Source organism: Lemur catta, chromosome 1, assembly GCF_020740605.2.
Source record: "Lemur catta isolate mLemCat1 chromosome 1, mLemCat1.pri, whole genome shotgun sequence".
Lineage (NCBI taxonomy): Eukaryota > Metazoa > Chordata > Mammalia > Primates > Lemuridae > Lemur > Lemur catta.
The window spans coordinates 85,245,467-85,255,371 of NC_059128.1; positions in this window are offsets into that span (position 1 = coordinate 85,245,467).

A 9,905-nucleotide genomic window follows, 5' to 3' on the forward strand; every position below is an offset into this window, starting at 1 on the left:
TGCCAATCAGAGTCGGCAGGGCTGTTCGTATTCCCTTGTCAGTGTTGGAAAGAGGTCACTCTCTCAGTGGTGTGGTTAGTGTGTGAACAGTGAGAGTATTTCAGTGGTCAGAAGCTCATTCTGCTGTCTACCCCCTGGCAATTTCAGGATGCTTGCCTACGTTTTTCCTATCCTACAGGGATCAAAGGCAGGGTAGCAGAAAAAGCCAACAGAATTTTCAAAACGGAGCTGTGGATTCTGAATTCTAAAAGCCAACATGGTAGCTAATTTAATACATAGCTTTGTTTAATATTATTTGCTTAGTATCTCTGTCAATAAGCAAGGATAACAAATAAAAATTGGAAATATAATTTTAGACATCTGAAAGAAGTACTGCTTTTAAACATTTTTTACTTGATATTTAGTTTTCTTTCTTGTCTTAACTCAGCTGATTATTAATCTTGTTTAATTTTCACCAGCAAAGATAAGCTTTGCATTTATGGGGAAAAAATGGCACTTTTGAGGATGTGCTAACGTCACAGAATAAAGCTTGGAAAATTTCAGTTTCAGGGTCTGGAAGACAAAGGTGATGGAAATATTAAGTTCTGTATTTCAGTAGAATCTTGATGGGTTTTCAAAACTGAACCCTCTCTTGAGGTAAAGGGATAATTTATCATCATCAAGAATATTTGCCATTCAGTTATTTCAGCAGCAACAAATACTGGGGTGGGTAGATGTTCAAAGCTCAGTCAGAGTATGTTTCCTTGATGGTAAAAACTCCAAATGAGTCATGCTCTGAACGTTTTGCTTATCTGTAGTAAAATGTCTGGATATTTCTATATATCCACATGCTCAGCATTATAAACAGAGACTATATGGCTAAAATTTTCAGAATTCATCTGGACACCATATAAACATAAGTGCAAGAAACTGCTTTAGTCCTATTCTTATTTAATTGTGATGTATAATTTAATATAACTAAATTCTTTTAAAATTATATTAAAATAGCATTTTAAAAGTCCACAGAAAGAGAAAACTAAAAACAAGGCAAGAAAAGGGTATGTATGCTAGGTGTGAGCACGAGGTAGGGATTTTTTAAATGTGTAGGATAGTGAATGGGAAATGCATGTTTAGAGTGGGGTTATGGGGCCTGGGGCCTCAGGGTTAGGAAAGCCTGTGGGGTTCAAGCTTGTTATTTTATAGGTGGTGGCACTGAGTGACCTGCGGAGGGGGCACAGGTAGTTAATGGCAGAGCCAAGTCCTGCACCTGCCTTTGAGTCCTGGCCTCCTTCTCAGCAGGCGTGTGGGACTGTCTCTCCTAACGCACCTGGGAAGGCTTACGGTAGAGGTGGGTTCTCCAAAGCTGCTTAAGAGGTAAAAAGAAGAGGGTTTAAGAACTGAAGGGAAAGTGGACGTAGTGAGGAAATGCTCAGCAGAAGCCTGGGACGTGCAGGTGAAGGGAGCACCAGGTGGTTTACGTGGGATGACCAGGGGCCCAGGGCTGCAGAAAGGGGTGGTAAGAAAAGAGCCTGCTCAGACTTATCCCATGAAGCAAAGCATTCTTCTTAAAACGAGCTGTCCCTGCTCTAAATTTCGGATTAGAGAGATTCTTGGCTATCAGCAGCAATACCTTTTTACAGGTAAGTCGACGTTTTGAGGGTGACAGTTATAGACATAGAAAATACTGGATTCTAGGTGCAAGCCTTGGCTGGCTTGCTCGAGAGGAGACTGTGGCAGTGAGATGTGTGGGCACGGGGGTACAGATCATATTTTCCTTCCCTTTCTCTGGTGTCCTGATCGAGACCCCTAGGCTGGGAGGAAAGATTAAAATCCATGAAAACAAAAGAGAAGGGATTCAAGCGTGACTGGTTTCTTTCACAGACGTGAAGGGCCTGGCCAAGAGGCACAAGGCAGCCAATTTTCAGCTCTGACAGCTGCCGAGGTCGTCCACTTCCTAGCGGCACCCCTTAATTCCTCTGGGGCCAGGATGTCCTTTGAACTCAGTGGTTGTTACACTTCCAAAGCTAAGCTGAGAGGGAGAGAAACCTGCAAATTTTGCTGGCCCCTGAGTACTCAATTACCCAGCCATTAAGACCTTAGGCTAAGGACAGAGGATTCTTTTATCTTTTCTAACCTACAAACCAGCAGTTGCTCCTAGATGACATACACACACACACACACACACACACACACACACACACACACACACACACACGTACGTACGTATTTAGACACATGAGATAGAAAAAGGAGAGGATATTTGCATGCTAAGGCTTCTAGGGTGGCAGCAGGACTTTTCTGGGAAAGCCCAATGCCCTAGTTCAAAGGACGCTTACAAGGGGAGTGAGCATGTTGAAGTGGGAAGTGTTGTCTGTGGGAGACTTTTATCGTGGCTGGATCTAAGGATGGGTGAATGTGACGAGGCTGAGAAATACAGGTGGCCTTGCAATCTGCTTTTGAAGGGGTTTCAGTTCCTGGGAACTCACTGGTCTGGCATTTGTGGAGCTTCGACTCCAGTGGGTGAGAGAGGAGAGGTGTCCTTTCTGCTCCATGTCCAAGCCACTTGGCATGAGGCAGTGGTGGGTGGGTGCACAGGCCTGGGAACTCTGTGTCAGTGGGCGCCCCCAGCAGAATCAGTATGGTAGATAAGGAAGACACTGGGAAAACTTCACTAGGATGGAGCACAGTCCCCAATTTGAAAATTGCATATAGAAAACCTTATTATGTCAGCAGTAAACTATGACTAGTGAGTAGCATGTGAATGACATTTAACATGGTCATAAGACAAATCCTGGAACATTTAAATTAATTTGAGTTAGGATTTTCAAGATCCTGAATCTACTGAGAGTAATTTAGCTTAAGTTGTAGGCAGTTCAGGCAAGAGATACGAAATAAATTTTTTTAATCAAAAAATTTGTCTTCTTTTCATTTTTAAGTAATTATGTATATTTAGCTGTGATACAGGATGCAATTTAGTTCTTATCCTATACCTCTTGATGAGACGCAAGAGGTCTGACCTGCATCTCAACAGCTGGATTCCTTTCACCTTTGCCCTCATGGTCCAGGAGTGCTGAGCTCTCTTCCATTCTCTGCCCCTGTGGACTGCTGAGGGGATGGAATGTAGTAGGTGGCACATATGAAAGCCACCTCTGTCACACTCTGCCTTAGGCAGGATGAGGATGCCCTTTGCAGGGAGGCTGCTATTTCTGAGCTGGCAGTTCCTCCCTCCCATGCATGCTTGTGTCCAGCCTGAGGCTGTGGCCCTGCTGTTCGGCTCACACAGCCGGGGCCTGATTTGAAACTTACTAGAGAACTGACTGTTGGATTATGGAGTAGCAGAGGATTCAGCAGGTGTCAGTGGTCAGGTTAGGCAAAGCCTGAGGCAGGGACCCAGCCTGGAGCCAGTGAACTCACGCAGTTAAGTCAGGACAGTAACTGACAGGGAGAATGGCCAATGCCAAGAAGGACTCAAGTGAGCAGAGGCAGTTGGTGCAGGGATGGGGGTGATTGTTAGAGGCCAAGGCTTGAGTTGGGCTGAGACAGCAGATCTGACGTGGCCAGCGCAGAGAGCCCTTTGGGGTTAGGCGTGGAAACAGCCTAGCCAGCTAGTACCCTGGACAGCTCCTGGGTGGGTCTCCTGGCAGCTTCCTCTGCAGAGCCATCCTCCTCCTGATTGTTAAAGGGGCTTTATGCCAGACTCTTTGTTTATACAAGACAAGAGCTTGTCTTCAGAGAATTACTCCCACTGAGAGCTCCATCACAGAGGAAAGGGGCCACATCTTCTGGCCTGACAAGGAGCTCTCCAGTTTGCCCATTCATTCATTTATTCAGCAAAAATATTAAATCCTACTATGTGCCAGGCCCTCTCCTGGCTGCAAAATACATAACAATGAATGAAATACAGCCTTTGTACAGGAGCTGACTAGTACTGGGGAAGGCAGGCACCTAAACAAATAAATACAAATACACATAGAGAGGGCAGTTAGAGAGATGTACATAAATTGTGGGAGCATGTCTAAGTCACAGATGGTTTCCTAGAGGGGGTGATGCCTGAGTGGCATGTCTTACAGAATGAGAAGGATTCAGCCATCCAGAGGAAGGGAAAGTAGTAGGGAGGGAAGGTAGGCCATTGCAGACAGGGGAGCCAACAGGGGAGCAGAAGCAACAACAGCATGGAGTGAATGTGAAGTGTCTTGGAAGCAAGACTCGTAGGACAGAGGGGGTTAAGTGACCTCATCTTGGCAGCAGGGAAAATCTGTTTTTATCGTTAATGGTGTGTTCATCCTCTCTTGGCTCATGCTCAGCCTGAGACCAAGACACCAGCACTTCATTAGGAATATGCGAAAGCCTTTCAAACCCAGATGAGTTGGTGAGACAGACTGAGTCTGCATGGGGGGCTCTTATTTGCCCATCACAAATTAACAGAACCCACTCATGTAGATGTGGGAGCAATTTCTGTCGAAGTCTCCATTGACTGCTCTGATCACTGGCAGGCTCCTGGGAGCCCCACTGCCTTGTTCTTGGTGTGGCAGAGAAGGAATGGGGGCTTTCAGCTGGGCCTTGGGGCCACATGTGGCCTTCTGGATCCTTGGGGGCAGCTTTTGGACTGAATCCAAATTTTATTTATTTATTTATTTATGAAAAGGAGTTTGTTCTGTGAAGTTAGGACTTGGTCGAGGGGCCACCCTTAGGGAACTGGAGGGCCACATGTGGCCTCAATAGACTGTGGGGGGTAAGTAGGGCTTTTGACAGAGGGTGAAAAACAGAAAGACAGGCTCTTTAGGTGAAATGTATGAATAAAACAACACAGAGGAGATAAAGTATAAGGATAGTGATGAGTTTATTGGACTGGAGTGAAGGAAAGTTTATCTAGTGCTTCAAGGATAAAGAAACACAGAAAGGTGAGGTGGTACCAGATGACTGTGAGCCACAAGGCTGGACAGTGTTGAGGACATTAATGAAAACTAATTGCTGTGCTGTCCAAGCCAACCATCTAATTTGTGGTCATATTATTGCTACTTGGATGTTTCTTTCCTTCTTCCTCATCAGACCACCAGGTTCATTTGTTCATTTGTTAATTCGTTCGTCCATTTATTTACTTAAGCTTCTGCGGAGCACTATTTTATTTACATTAGAGGAGACTCTACAGATAGACCCTGTACTATCCATTGATTTTCTTTCTTTTTAAAAAGTGGCATATATCTTCTTTTGATAGTTTATTCTCATGCAAAATTCTGTAAGAGGTTTTACTTTACTTAGCATTAGGGTAGGTCAAATTTGAGAGCCTGGGCTAGGCAGAGCTGAAGGTCTTTTCTGTCTGTAGCTTCTCATGTTGCCTCAACCCAGCCCCTATTAGTTGGCCTGCTGTTTAGGCAGGCAGGATCCCGCACCAGGGCTCTGGTCTGGACGCTGTCTTAGCCCTTTACTGGCTCTGTGATCTTGGGCACCACTTCTGAGCATCAGGTTCTTAATCTGAACTTATGAGGTCATTATGAGACTTAAGTGTCAGAATATATGTTAGGTGCTTAACTTACTCAGCATATAGTAAGTGCTCAGTAAACAGTGGCTATTTATATTATTATCAAAAATGGGCCATTGAGCACAATCATAGAACAGAACCCAGAGAAACACTTGAGATGACTGAGGTGGAGGCAGAGCAAGGATTAGAAACAGTGAAGGAGGTCTTCTCACTCCCAGTCCAGAGCTTCCTCTAGTCTACACCATTTACCTACAGACTCATCTGTGACAAGATTTCAACACTATTCCTAGTGATGTGAGGAAACCTCCTCTGTTCTAGAGCAAGTGTGTATCTACTGCAGCAAAAGATAGGTAATTAATCCAGCCCTCAAAATTAAGGAGGAAATACAATAAAAGTGAATCATTGTAAAGATCCACGAGTGATGTAAACCTCTTCAATAGGCTGTCCTTGAAAAGCTCCATAATCGTGCTAGTGATTCCACAATTGTCACAACGGGATGGGAGAACACTTGAGAATCATTGATTCTCAGTCAGAGAAGACAAGGAAATGTTTTCCAGTGTTCCTTTTCATGGCTTCTCTCTCCCTCCCCACTGTCCCTCCATCTGTCAGTCTGTTTGTCTATCTATATCTATCTATCTACCTCCAACCCCCAGCTGGATTCTCCAGCATATGCCCACTACATACTTTTTTGTAAGGTTAACTAACCTGGGAAACAGCCATTTGGATTTCTTAGCTACATTTCCAGTTGTTTTCTAGGTAAACTTAGTTCCCGGTCTTGAACAAATATACTTGGTGGAAGTGACCATTCCGTTCCCTGACCTTGGAGCATAAGTCTCCATCCCTCACTTAGCATTAACTACCTGGTCTTGTGGATTTTTCCCAAGACATTAATGTCTTATCTTCACAACAAGATTCTAAGCTCTTGAAAAGCACAGATCCTGCCTTCTTTGTCTCACCAACATAGCCTGATCCAATGTCTCAAGGAGGCTGGGCTCACCTGGAGGTTTAGCTTAGGTCAGGACACTTGATCATCCTTGCTGTAGAGATGGCACCAAGGGTGCCCCAAGACAAACCACAAAGGTGTTGCATTACATCTTTAGTCACCAGCCATCCCTGGAGGAGCTCTTCTTTCCTGGAACAGAAGCGTTCATCCCATTTGTGCAGGGGGTTTACTTCTGCCCAGTGATGAATGTGCTCTTGCAACCTCCTTTCTATCCATCTCTGCTTGTCCTAAGAAACAGTCAGATACACACTTCTAATAACGCACAGTGATAGATAAAATTCATCATGTGCCCCTCCCTCCTTCAGGAAGTTCACATTTTAACTGGTGAAAAAGATCCTGTTAAGTTCAGGCAAAGGAATAGAGTAATAATTATGGAAATTTCAGGAACCAGCAATGGTGCGTTTGTGTGTGTGTGTGTGTGTGTGCGTTTGTGTCTGTGTGCATTTGTGTGTGTGTGTGTGCGTGTTTGTGTGTGTGTGTGTGTTTGTGTGTGTTTGTGTGTGTGTGTGTGTGTGTGTGTGCTGTGGGAGAAGCAGCTGCACAGGGAGATTGGGAAAGCAGAACTTTCTGCAACCTCTGAATTTATACCTGTAGGTGACCACTTCCTCTAACAAGATATTCAGAAATCTTTCCCTTTTGGATCATGTATTTGCTCTCCTTTCCTCCATTACAATTAAAGTTTCTTGACTTTTTGCTGTCTAAATAAGGAATTGAATGGGAAACACAGGGTAGAGTCTTTCTTTGGTATCTGTGATTATTTTTTCTTTCCTGGGATACTAAAGAAAGCCTGCAGCCTTTACTTCCCATTCAACCCCCTTCCTCAGACAGCCATCTTCAGCTTCTGACTGTCTTTTTCTTTCTGGGATCACCATGTTTCCTGGGGCAGGTCGAGGAGCGCTTGATTAGGTCTGAGACAGCAGCTAGCAAAGCACCCTGAGCATAGTCAGTTTATTTTAGAGTCTGAGTTATTTTGTTACCTACTCTGGGCCCTGCCTTCTGGAGGGAGTTCACGATCTCTATTCGTGGACTTGACATTTCCCTGCCCTTTCCTTCATTCCCAGCTCTCCTTTCTGTCATCTGTAACTCTGATTCCAGAGTGACCTACTGTGTTGGCGTTTTTATGCTTGCGCGCTTTACAGTGACATCTTTTATTTTGATGTATAGAATCATCTGTCTTTAAAGGCTTTCTCTAGTACACCCTGTGTCTTCTGTGGAATATAATTCTCCAGACCACTTCCTTCCCTCTGTTAGTGTTCTCACAAAGTCTCTCTCGTGGCCCTGTCAGGAACCTTTTGCATTTACCTGACTGCTGACCACGTTTTCACCTTATTACCAGATCCTTCTCATCCTTCCTCTCTCAATGGGAACCATGCTCCTGTCATTCTGAATTATTCGAGGTTCCCTGGAAATACCATGCCCTTTCATGCCTCTGGACAGGCTGTCTGTCTGCCTGACATTCCTTTTAGCTCTTCCTTCTTCCTTTCTTCTGCAGACATGACTTCCCTGCTCACCTGATCCCACTGGGGCATTGCCCATCTCTCTGTGAATTCCTATGCGACCTGCAAGTCTTAGATGATTATCTCCCCTGTGTTGTTCTGACCCTTCCTTATGTCATACTGTTTCCTTCACCCATTGTTCCTGGTAGAATATATCTCTACTAGCAGTTATAGGATATTTTAATTATTTATGTGCCTGTCTGTATACAGAACAAAGACCTTGCTTCCTTCAACTCTGTACCCAGAAGCCTGGCCCATTCAAGCCCCTAAATAGATGAATCAATGCATACATGCATGAATAAACTAAGGTAGTACACCAGCTAAATCTGGCTGTCTTGATGGCTTCTTAGTGATGGAGTGAAAATTGTAAGGCAGAAGGAAGCCTTGAGTCCTGGCTCAGCTTCCATTAATTCCATGTGAGTTTTCCTCTAGGGCAAGAAGAAAAAGACCCCTTGGTTCTCCAGAAGCAGACAGTGTGGTAAAAAATGGGTTAGTTGAAAACACATTGGACAAAGTAACAAATTGGTTAAAAATTACCATGTGGACAAAATACTAAAATTTCAATTCACTGAGGTTTTGCATACTATGTATTTGTGTACCATGTACATAATATTTCAATATTGTATATAATTTAAAGCATTATTATCCATATTCAACATTTTTCAGGGTTTAGGGATCAGTTCTGTGCACCTTGAAGAATTCTTACAACTTTGTTTTGCAGATTTAAAATCCTTCTTTGTCCCAGTAAAATGATCAATAAGTAATCTAGTGATTAGTAGCATGGAAACTATGCCTTTTGCTCTATTCCTGTTGAGAAATTAAATTTAAGCCATAGACAAGAGTTAAATAATAAAACATTTCCAAAGCAGCAGAGATATAATATTGGATCAAAATGAGTTATAAATTTTTAAATGTCAAAATTTGAAAAATAAACAAAATGCAAAAATGGATGGGAAAACCTGGATCCCTGGCTGGGCCTCCTTCCTCTCATTCTAAGTTGGACCTGAGGCACTTCTGTGGAATTCAAGGGCTCTGAGAAACCTAGTTTAAAAACCAGTGACCAAACCCAACCCTCCCAGACCAAAATAAGGCAATTGAGCCACAGCTCAAACAGATTTTCTTGCTCCTGGGTGACTGGTGGAAGGAGGAAACCTGTCTTGACTCCAGACTCACTTTTTCTCAGAGGGAAAATGTGGTATCTTTACTTACCTGGATGCAAATAGGGTAGGAGTGGAATTACATCTGCTCAGGGGTTGTTCTCTGGGCCCATTTAAAACTTACTGAGTAAATGGTCACTCTGTGTTGGATCACAGAGTTGGATCCCCTGTTGGAGGCAGGGGAATGGCCAGTCATTGGTAGAGCACATTTCTGGGAATCCATGCACATGACTTGTTTTCAAGCATCACAACATTGTAGATAGAGTAAGTCATGTTACTCATGTTAACTATCTGGGCATTGGGCTTGTTATTTTATATATATATACACACAAACATACACACACACACACATATATATTAAATTTCAAAATACTAAGGGGGTACAAATGTTTTTGTTACATAGATACCTTGTTTAATGCTTAAGTCAGGGCTTTTGGTGTGTCCGTCACCAGAATAGTGTTCATTGTACCTAATAGGTAAGTTCTTCTCATTTTTAAAATAAAAGGTTGAAAGACGTCATTTCTAGATCCTCTGGGTTTGGCGTTTTGTGATGTTAGAGGACACGTAACACTTCCTGTAGCTGAGTAATCTCTTTATAAAGGGTCCCATTCCACTCCCCTAGCACAGAGGAATGCATAGGCAATCTTCTCAGTTCTAGCCTATCTTTCATGGAGAGGTGAGACTTCATATCATTATAAAGAAAATCAAGAAAAGTTGAGTAAAGAAATAAGCTTGGGTTTTCTCTTTTCATCTTAGGCTTGGTATGTTCTCTGGAATGTGAATGATGCCTT